At 40.6% G+C, this 11,503-nt stretch overlaps 1 pseudogene; it reads right to left on the reverse strand.

The window, feature by feature from the left end:
* Nucleotides 1–6,917: 6,917 nt before the first annotated feature.
* LOC143857038 (proline-rich receptor-like protein kinase PERK1) lies at nt 6,918–8,005 on the reverse strand (annotated as a pseudogene).
* Between the last annotated feature and the right edge of the window lie 3,498 nt (nt 8,006–11,503).

An 11,503-nucleotide genomic window follows, 5' to 3' on the forward strand; every position in this document is an offset into this window, starting at 1 on the left:
TCACTGCTTGAAACCTTGATGTCTTTGGCAGGTCTGAACAAGATGTCTCTTGCCTCTCTTTGATTCCTAAACCAGGATTCACTTTGAATTTTCTTCGCATTTTAGAAGGTGTACTTTCGTTCTTTCTAGTGCAAGACAACTATTGGCCTTGAAAGAAACGAATAAGAATGAGGAAAAGACTTCCAAATGACTCGATTAAAGAAAATTTATACGATTCAAGGGACGACTCACTTTTGATTCACCCTTAGATCCAATGTATTATTATTTTTTAAGGTAAGGCTAGCCACTCTTAGAGTAATTTCAAAAACCATGTCAAGAGGCTCTAATTTCCTCCATCGGTATTTCCGTCATGGTTATTACCCCCTTCGGATTGCTCAGTTTTAATGCCCCTAGTTTAGAAGGGTATCAAAGTAAGTCTCGCTGACACTACTCAGATTCTGGGATCCTGCCCTGTTTGAAGACTGCTTCTCCAACTCTTTGATTCTCCTTCTTTCCAGGAAGTCAAACTGATGTCTTCCAGGTTTTCAGTCTTGCAGACCGCTTGTCTTGATTCTTGCTTTGAGTTCTCCATAATCGAGGAACTCCTTCCATGTCTTATCAGCTCACTTTTTAGAAGTCTTGCTGCTGACTAGATTGTCTTCTTGAGTTTTTAATCTAGCAAACCGCTACCCTTTCTTTGTATAAGCTAACTCTTTGACTTAGCAAATACATGAATCTCTTTTCTCTAGGCCGCCCTTTCAGGTTTTCAACCTAGTGGGTCTTCAGACTCTCATTCTTTTCTTTTCTTTCTGTTTTTGTTCTATTTGCCTTAAACCTTTGCTTGTTTCACCAGAAGGACTTTCCAGGTAAGCTTGGGTTCAAAAAGGTTGGATATCTAAAGTTCTAAGAATTTGGACAGAATCTGGTCTTGCCAGACTACCTACGTACCCCAAAAATGGAGGATTAGGTCCGCGTAGTTCGCTTTGGGGTTTAACAAAGAATAGTTTAGCTTTTTAGCTTCAAAATTTTGAAAGGGGGATGATTTAGCTTTTATCCCCAAGGTTTGACCGAACCTGAGTTGATCAGGTTGCCTACGTACCCCCGAAGAGTTGGGGATCAGGTCATGACGTAGTTCAGGTGCATAAAATGCCCCTGGTTTATAATGTAGTTGAAAGAATTGTTTGGTTTTAAGATGTTGGCTCAAAAGGCTCACAAAAGGATTTTTTTTTTAAACGTTAGGATTTTAGCTATAAAGGCTCAAACGTCCAAGGATGGCCTCCTGGTGTTTTGATGTACAAGCTTTTGAGGAATAAGGTTCAAAGGCTTTGAATATTTTTGTCGAAGAGTCAGGCGGTATTCTTGGGCAAGACTTCCATCACGATGCTCCACTTGAATTTGCGCTTCTCGAATATCTTGAATTTATGCTCAAGATTATACAACTCTCGATAGTCTCCAAATGTTGGAGACAATTCTGATATTCAATCTATCTGATAGACTCCATCACTTGGGTCTTTGATTTTTCTAAGGTATTGTCTTAGGGCTACATTCCCTTCTCCTTTTTATCTTTCTCAGGCTCTTGTTTCTTTTAGATGTGCTCTTTCTTTTGGACATAAGAATTGTCCCTAATATCTGAATACAATGACTTGAAACCCCACCAAGATGTACAACTCGAGTGTTCTTCTTGGGGATCAAGTTCTATAAATACAACTTTGCATCTGAAAATCTTCTCTCAATGTTCTCATCAGCTTCAATTGATGTCTGATGCTTCATATCTCTCTCGAATTTTGCCTTTTGTCTGAATGTCTAAAGCTGATGGAGTCTTGCTTTTCATCACAACAAGGCATTCACCCGGTTTATCCTTATAGGATCAAGCAAGGCTACCTCGAACCCCTATAAACAGGTTTATCAATTCCTCGTGCTCCTCGGGAGATAAAGTTCCAATCCATCTTTCCCGAGTTTCGGATTTCAATACCACTATCAACAGCTTTGATTTCTTCTTTAAGTGGCTATGCTCGACGCTCTTCCTCTCGTTTGATCATGTTTCAGATCTCGAGGGGAATTTCGTCTGCATTCTTATCCGAGAAGGGTGTGTTTAATCATTTAAACATTAGATCTAAGAGTGAATCACAAAAACACTGATAATGCTAGAATCAAATCTTTATTTCAACAGAAATTTCAAGTACATTGAAGACTTTTTTTTTTTTTTTGGACGCACCTCAATGGGTTCTTCATTGGATTTGACAAAAGAGAACACATTGACTTTGAATGAGCACGACTGACAAATATGACACATTTTTTTTTTCGACACAATGAGACTTACCAACTTTGAGAGAGAAAAGTTGGTGTACACTCAACGAAAGATAAACAACACATGACACTTCTTTGTTAATGATGAACTGGCACTAAAAATTTATGAGTGGCACTCCTTCCTCCATGATGTATGACTGGGGAGTCGAATCCTGGTATAGGTTCTGTTGACCTGGCTGGGTGAAATGAAAGGAAATTGGTTCAACAAATGGGTGAAGTCAGTTAGGTCTGACTCCTGTCATGGAAATGACAAACACTAATTTTAGTGTGAGACAATCTCGCTGAATGTTATACACAAGTTGAAACAAGAGATAATACAAACACATCTCTCCCTTGGGTAAGAACCAACAACATAACAATTGGAAGAAGGGTTATGGTAAGATAAACACATGACTCATCAATAACCCTAAACCATAGCAATCACATTGAAAATGTCTTCGGTAAAATTCGGTAACATGACGGCTATATAAAGAGATCTCCACAAGTCATCTCAAGGGTAAATGAATTGAAACTCGGTAATGTAAGACTCTCAGCAAGGACATTTGCACTCAAATGATGGTGGCAAGATGCAAGATAAGCTCACAATCGAGAGGAGGCATATGGTCATCAAAGAGTTGTGACCAAATGAAGGATTGACCATGAATGATGACGCTTGGCCATGGGTCGGATTTGTGACACAAAGACCGAAGGATAGATCACGGCAATAAGATGATTATTAGAAGCCATCGATCTGATCATAATCTAAAAGAATGAATAGATAGGGATAATTGATTAGATTAGGAAGGAAAACCTAACTAAGAGGTAAACCATAATCTAACAATGAAAAACACAGATCAATTTTAAGACAAATAGATCAAGGAATAGATTATTGATAAAGAACCAATAATCTAATGATAATCCACAGAATGGATAAATAGAAAGAATTGATTAGATTACGAAAGAGAACCTAACTAAGAGGTAAACCCTAATCTAATATATATGGAATATGGATCAATGATACAAGGTATGAATCAGATCTATGATCAAAAGATCAGAAAAAAGACCATGGTCATAACGATGACAAGTAGAAGTCACCAACCAAATCTAAATCTCAAAGAATATGACTGATTGGATTAGATAGGAACCATTACAAATGAGTAAGCCCTAATCTAATAATCAATATATATATATATATATATATATATATATATATATATATATATATATATATCCTAACCAGGGGCACCAGCCCTAAATATAATCCTCAGAGTCAAGACACTTGACTCAAGACAGACATGTGAGTGTACTAGGACTGCGTCTGTAGCCACATAAAGTGAGCTACCCTAGTCTAAAAAATAGGATAAGGTCCCTAACTCTAGGCTCCACATGTGTAAGCAACACATATGTTCGTCCCTAAATGCAAACAAAAGGACCATGCAATATATAGAGAGAGTAATGTCGCGAGGTCCACCTGGCCGGGTGCATAGTTACTTGTATGCTGTGACTATCGCCCAGCATACGAACTATGTCCGTTTTACACACAAGGTGTCCAGGTGTTGAGATACTACTGGTGCGGTGGCACTAGAAGGCGGGTATAGCCCTCACGGCTCCTACTTATAGTATCTCTTCGAGAGTAACCTGAGAGTATATCCACAACAAACCATAACAGAAAGTAACCACAAAACAGATAATATATGCATGGATGAAAGTGGTGTGTGAACCCTTGTTTTATTTATGCACTTATTTGGTGCCCCTGGATTCTAACGGAAAAAAATTCCCATTTATAATGATTTAGCTCAAATGTCTTCAAAGTTAATAAAAAATGGCATTTTAACAGAGTTAGGAAATATCTCGAAAGAGATATCCCCAGCAGAGTCGCCAGCCTGTGGACCCCGATCCGAGAGAGAGGCGGTGGGGCACGTGCCCCACGCGCTAACAGTCTCAGGATCATCCATGTGAATGGAGAGCTCTACCAAGGAACTATCGAAAGAAGAATGCCTCTCACAGCATGAGTGGCGATATAAGGTGAGATACCTCTCGATTCGGGGGCTAGCCCAGATTCGAGGCGTACCTTAAACAAAGAAGAGTCGCCATCCAAGGAAGTGGGCGAAGGATCCCATACTATGCTCTGTTGCAACGGATAACCAGAGATATAAAAGAGGGTTCGTGCCTGGTTACGAATTCGGAAGGTCTGAAGAGCACCTCATCCGCCCAAGTGCAAGCACCTGGTCTCTTATGCCATTTGTTATTGATTTTGAAGAGTTTTGAGCGAAAGTCATATGAAATGGGAACATATATCTCTGAGAAGACGTCTACCTAATCATGCATGTCTCAGAGATGAAAATTAAACACATACACAAAATAAATGAAAGATGTGTCACCTAAGCAAAGCTAGGTTATAAGTGACATGCCTAATGGGTATCTAAGTTCTGGTGTGCAAACACATGCATGTTACAGCTAAATGTATATAATCTGTACATGAAAGTAAGAAAACACAGCAAAAACATACAACATAAATCAATTCTAAACATAACTGGATAAAATGAATCCTAAAACTCTAATGCATTGACTCGGACCAAGATGGCCGTCCATCCCAGCTGCTCTACGTATCCCGGCCTCGGGAAGAATCGGAGTCAACGTAGTTCGATGCCCTATTCTAACTACGATGCCTAACCTTCTAGAACTGCTATCCTAGACTCGATCCGCTAGACTCGACTAATTTTTAAAGCTTTTTACACGATTGCTTAAGTTCAGGTGAATTGTAATTTTTAGGACTCTCTATATGCCCTAACTAATGCAAGTTGATTAGCCTTAGCTAATGCAGGTGGGCCCTACATCCTACGTGTATCTAGGTTGTGCAACCTAAGGAAAACCATGGGCTGACTATATGCTTCCTAGTCTAGCCATCGGTTTGACTAAGTGTTTAACCGATCAACTTGAGGCCTCCTAACTCTAGGGACACTCACACGACAGGACACACCATATCAACAAATCAGGATAGACTCCTAACCCTAAAACAACCTAAATAGTTAGAACAGACTCCTAACTCTAGGGGAAGATCTTTTACAAAAAGGTTTTGGAGAATTTTTGTATTTTTGGAATGTTCGAAATGTTTATTTTTAAAGGTTTGGCTGGACCTAGGATGTGAATCCCAGGCTGCACTACGTACCCTGTTGAAAGGGATCAAGCCAACGTAGTTCGGAAACAGATTTCCTAGCTACTCCTAATGACTCAAGATTTTTTAGATTTTTGGATTTTAAGATATTTTTGAATTTTCAAGTGTTTTTGAAATGTTTTTGTTGTTTTTGAGTGTTTTTGAAATGTTTTTGTTGTTTTGAGTGTTTTTGAAATATTTTTGGTGTTTTTGACACAAGAGGACAGAATCATATCATCATAAAGGCAGGACGAACTCTTGATATCCCGCAAAGGTTGGACAGCATCCTATGCTTTGCGGGGAGAGATGAACAGAATAACAACTCTGCAAGGGTTGGACAGCATCCTATACCTTGCAGGAGCGGATAGAAAAACACATGATTTGATGAGAGGTTGGCCAGAACCCTAACCCCTATGATGATAGGACTGACTCCTGAAAGAATGACTGACTCTCTAGCTAAGGACAGACTCTCTAGCTAAAGTACTGACTCCTATATGAAAGGACTGACTCCTAGTGCACAACCCTAAGAAGGGAGTGCCAATGAGACTAGGCTAGTCTCCTAAAAGAAGAGGAGATAAGAAGGGTGCTAGTGAGACTAAGCAAGTCTCCTAAACACAGAGAACAACTATGACCAATGAGACAAAGCATGTCTCCTAAAAGGGGAGGTTCCGGCTATCGCCATCATAGCTCTTTTGCAAAGAAAGGGCTACTAGTGAATAACAAGGGAAAACATTTAAAAGACTAAATTAGTCTCTATACAGGAGAAGAAAGAAGAGGGAATAGGGGTCACTACTTGGACTAAGCAAATCCCCTAAAAGATGGGCTTGGGATGACTCCTTCATCGCCCTTGCAATGAACAAGGACAAGTTCTAAGGGTTTCTAAAGACTATGCAAGTCTATAGAGAGAGAAGAAGAAAGAACGAGGTACTACCACGACCAGGTAAATCCCTCTAAAGATGGGCTTGGGCTAGCGCCTTCATCGCCCTCGGCAATGAATGGGAAACTAACATCTGAGGGTGTCTAAAAATCTAAGAAATCTCTATCTAAAGAAAGAGGGTACTACTAGGTTCAAAATCAATAGAAGAGGAATATTGAATAGAACTGCACAATTAGGAAAGTATTGCTGGCCTAATATCATTTCCCTGAGAAATAACAGAAATATTCAAAAGGAGGCATTTTTTTGTTATCATTTTTAGGCAACTAACATTAGTGCTCCCATGTCTTAAAGTATATACCAATCCACCCAACAAGGTGATTCAATGTAGTTACAAAACATGGGAAGGCTAATGCCAGTGTCTTCTTTTGTTAGAATGCAACTGATCATAGCAAGAACAGACTAAACATTCCAAACTGGCTTAAGCTATATAATTGCATGGCATCCTCAAATAAAGTAAGATAAAAGGAAGATAGACATACCTTGGTTGTTGACAGATATTGGCAAGGTTTTCTGTTTGTTACCTATAAAACGAATTCCTAGGACGCAACCAACGAACTGTGATCACCGCAAATGATCAGAGCAACAGTTGAAGCTCCCCGTCACGAGCTCCACAAGTACCACTCCAAAGGAATACACATCAGCTTTTTCGGTAATTTGGCCGCTTTGAGCGTATTCTGGTGCCAAGTACCCAAAGGTTCCTATAACTCGAGTATCCACACCCAGGTCTCCATCTGGTTGCCACCTTGCCAGGCCAAAATCTCCAACCAGTGGTTCGAAATCATGGGTGATGAGAATATTGTTTGGCCTCATATCACGGTGGACAATGCAGCTCACTCTACATTCTTCATGGAGACATCGCAAACCTCGAGCTGCTCCTAATGCAATTTTTTTTTTTACGTGCAGACCATGACAATGGATGATGATTGCGTCCACAAAGATGAGAATCCAGAGATCCATTGCAGATATATTCATAAACCAGCAACCTTCTCCAGTTTGTGTTGCTTTATAGCAACTGCCTGGCCATCCGGTAAGGCCCCTCTGTGCACAGATCCAAACCCACCTTCAGCCAAGAAATTTGCTTGCGAAAACCCACCAGTAGCAAGTTCCAGCTCAGCATAACTAAACCACCTTGGGGGTTTTCCAAACACAGGTGCTTTGTTCTGACATATCGAACACAGTGGTGGAGGTCCAGGAGGCGCATTTCTAGATAGTGAAATTGCTTCTCTAACATTTCCACTTAAGTCCAGATCTGCTCTATAATTCAGCATGGAAATTCCAGCTTCAACAACGGGCTGATGGTAAGCATTGATATTAACCAGTGATGCATAGATCCCAACAGTTCTTTCGTACATTGCTACTAGTCCTCCAACTGATCTAGGAGTCACTTCTTGGACTGTCACTGTAATTGATTCACGATCGTTTCCATAAAGAGCAGACCTTGTTCCCTGTAGCATTCCAAACAGGTAGTCACCACATGTAACACCCGGTTCAAGCTCCCAATCATGACCAGGGGGCCTATCACGTAATACTTCAATGAAGGTAACAAAAAAAAAGTGCACCCTCTCCCTCAGCTGTTGAATGTATGCAATGTTGATCTGTGCTCCCTTTATTTCCGTAGACAGTAAGTCCTTGATTAACCCAGTTTCCATCCAAGTCAAATTCTTTCCCAAGTGACTCCATGACCAACTGTTGCAAATACCTACTAAATAATAGCAGGCTATCCTTGTACGGAAGTACAACCATATCCTTGGATCCCACTCCATCAGTTGCCCAATACTAGCATAAAGCTAGTAAGGCAGCGGGATTGGTTCTTCATCAGTATAACTCCTACTTCCCCTTTCTCCCCATAATTCAATGATCTCGTTTTCTTCTCATACTTGTTAGGTCTCCCAAGCAATGGCACTTCAGTAGATACAGCTTTCTTTCCTGTAATAGCATCCAAATCACCAGCTTGAGAACCTCTAACTGTTCTATCACCATTTTGATCAATCCTTGAAGGATCAGCCATCCGATCAACCTTAAGAACATGTTGCGAGGTTTCTCCAGGTTGCAATTGCATTAAGAGGCGGAAAGTCGGACCGAATTCTTCGTGGAAACAGAGAGATGTAAAATTATCAGAACTGTCTATAAATCGGTTCTTCAACATGTTTGTGAAGGCGTCCTTCACGCGCTCCAGGAACTGAAAACTTTGAGATTTCCCAAATCCTTCTCAATGCATTTCAAAACTAGGGTTTCAAGATCACGATCGCCAGAGCTGATCTCAGCGAGGACTGTAGTTTCTTTAGAAATAGACGCATAAAGGATCGATCGATCGGCCGAATCAGACATCATGGATCGATCGATCAGAAAAAACAGAAGAATCACAGATCGTGGATCACAGATCACGGATCAGAAAAAACACGAATCAGACATGATAGATCAAGGATCTTTAGAAACACACGAATCAGACATCATAGATTGATCGATGAGGGAAAAACAGCATAATCACAGATCATGGTTCAGAAAATCGGGGAGAGAAAGTAATTTGCAAGATCATAATCGCACGCATCTGCACTTTTCTTCGAGAAAATTGAAACATCGGAATCTGAGCTCCGGTGGATGAACCGCTCATAGCTTGTTCTTGCCGGAGGAGATGAACGGCCGAAACTTTTGATCGGAAAAAAAAGTAGCTCACCGGAGAAGATGAGATGATCGGCACTTTCTCTCTTGCTTTCTCTTCCTCTCTCTGTATCTCTGCTAGGATGTGTAGCCGGAGTCTGATCGGAGCACGACCAGAAAGAATGGTGAAAGCGAAAAAGGGTTTGGGATCTCTCTTTCCCGCTCTCTCTCTGCAAAAGCTCTGATCAGCTTTTAATGGAAACTCGGTAAAAGATGGCTAACCGGAGGGAAAATACTAGCCGGAATCCGGCATCAGAGAAGATGAATTGAGGGAAGGATTTTTAGGATTTTTTCTATCTCTCTCTCCCCTCAGATCTGTTTTTTTTTTTTTAAATGAGATCCCCTTTTCTTAGTCCTTGCTCGGTTGAGCAATTTATAGGTGAGGATTGTGCTGATTTCAGCACACCCTGATTTTGGTAATGGCACCCCCCTCATTGCACCCCCCTTCTCTCTCTACTCTCGTTTTCACTCACACCCCTCCCCCTCTGTTTTCTAAAAAATCCCCTACCAACAGACCTTAATTCGATGGTATATAGATGAGGGTGTGTTAATTTTGACACCCCCTCGCCTTAGTAAACGTACACCCCCCACTTGATTTGTAATTATACTCACCTTAGTGACTTGCACATGAGATTGATATCGCCACTTCCGTGCTCAATGTTTCACCCTCTTCTTAAAAGACTTAACCGATCTCCCTTTTATAGAATGAAGGTGGGCTAATGTTAGCACCCCTTTGACTTGGTAGCTGCACTCCTCTCGAACCTTCTCTTTTCTATATATAGAAAATGATACATATCAGCCCCCTTATGCTTCCAGAGACAGCCCACTTTCGATAAAGCACCCCCCTCTTTGAGAGCTCTAACAAGTAATTTATATAGAAATGACATATTTACAAACCCCCCTCATTGGACAGGCACCTTGATGTATATTTTGCCATTCTTTTTTCTATTGCTAGGGGTAGTCCATTGAACAACAAGGGTAAAATGAAATTGCCTTTTCTTTTCTTTTGTTATGGGCAGCCACCTTAATCCCTGATTCACTTCCCTCTCTGTGAAATTATGATTACTCTTTATCCAACAAGGGCTGCCTTGGGGTAACAATGAATACAACATTTTGCTCTAATCTATGCTACATATAGGGTTGATATTGACACTCCTGTATGGGATATTTCACACGCCCTCTGAACTTGCACCACGACACTACCGCAGCTCCCTCGCTAGGCAAACGCGCTCAGATTTCGACGAAATTTTGCAGGGACCTTGGTGAGATCCTAAGCTAGCCTGGGGTGGAGTTTGGGGCCCTACCTCATTGATTTGATGGGGTTTTTCACAAAAACGGGAGGTTTAGGGCACGGTCAAAATGGGGTGTCTACAGCTATCAAAAGTGTCAACCAACCTTATGCGCGCTACATGCTCTCTGATGAGCTTTGGTGACATGCCCTCAGTCAAAGGATCTGCCAACATAAGTGCGGTGCTTATGTAATCTTCAGATACACACTGATTCTGAACTTCCTTTTCACAAAACCAACTAACAAAATGATCTAGGCCGTTGATCTTGCACATGCCACATCCACCGTTAGGATAATTTCCTAACATCAACATCTTGGGAAAATGTGATCACAGAAATTATATTTGAATAGGAAGACCAAAACACCATTATCTATTGCACCTATATTATCTTCCATCCCTTCCAGCCATTTAGACTACTTCACTGGGGGACTTCTTTGAATTTTACGAAATTTAGTTATTATTTGCAGCTTAGATTAATTTAATCGAATCATCTATGGAAATGGGACATTAAGGTCTCTATAGAAACCATTGAATATATCATTTAAAAAACTCCAAACCATTAATTATAACTGTCACTCAAAAATATTTATGTTCAACTTCAAAACAATTTGCATTTAAGATACCATGCAAGCTATAGTCCTTGATTTGCTGCTCGTTTTTACCGATCTTTTGGAGAGGAACTTATTTTTACAGACCTTTTGGAGAGGAACTTCTTCCCGAGTGTGAGATACGCGGATGGGGAGTACGCAAGGAGGGAATGGTTTTGGACCTGTTCAGGATCTTGGACAGTAATGTTTTTCTATTCCGTTTTGGTGTGTTTGATATATGGTTCTCTGGTTCGTGAGAAAGTGTCTTCAGTCAGATGCGAAGAATCTGCCCGGCTGGCTGCTCATTTATACTGACATTTTCATGGGTTTCGCCGTGTGATGGTTTTTCCAACAGGTATACTGATTTTGTAACTGAATCATAATGGGTATTGATGGGCATCAGCTCTGTCTACCTATGTTCTCACAGTAGGTCATGACTTGAATCATTTTAAAGCATTTGAGCACTGTTAGGTCCCAAATTGGTTCACACTTGTGCAATGAGTTTGTAAAACAAGTGCTATTTTTTCATTAGTAAAATTTCTTTTTCTTTCCTCTCTTTTTGGTATTTGACGGCTTTGTTGCTTCGTCATTTATTTAGGGAAATGTTATCCGC

This window comes from Tasmannia lanceolata, unplaced genomic scaffold (genome assembly GCF_043159265.1).
Source record: "Tasmannia lanceolata isolate RefF3 unplaced genomic scaffold, GAP_Taslan_0.1 ptg000024l, whole genome shotgun sequence".
Taxonomy (NCBI): domain Eukaryota; kingdom Viridiplantae; phylum Streptophyta; class Magnoliopsida; order Canellales; family Winteraceae; genus Tasmannia; species Tasmannia lanceolata.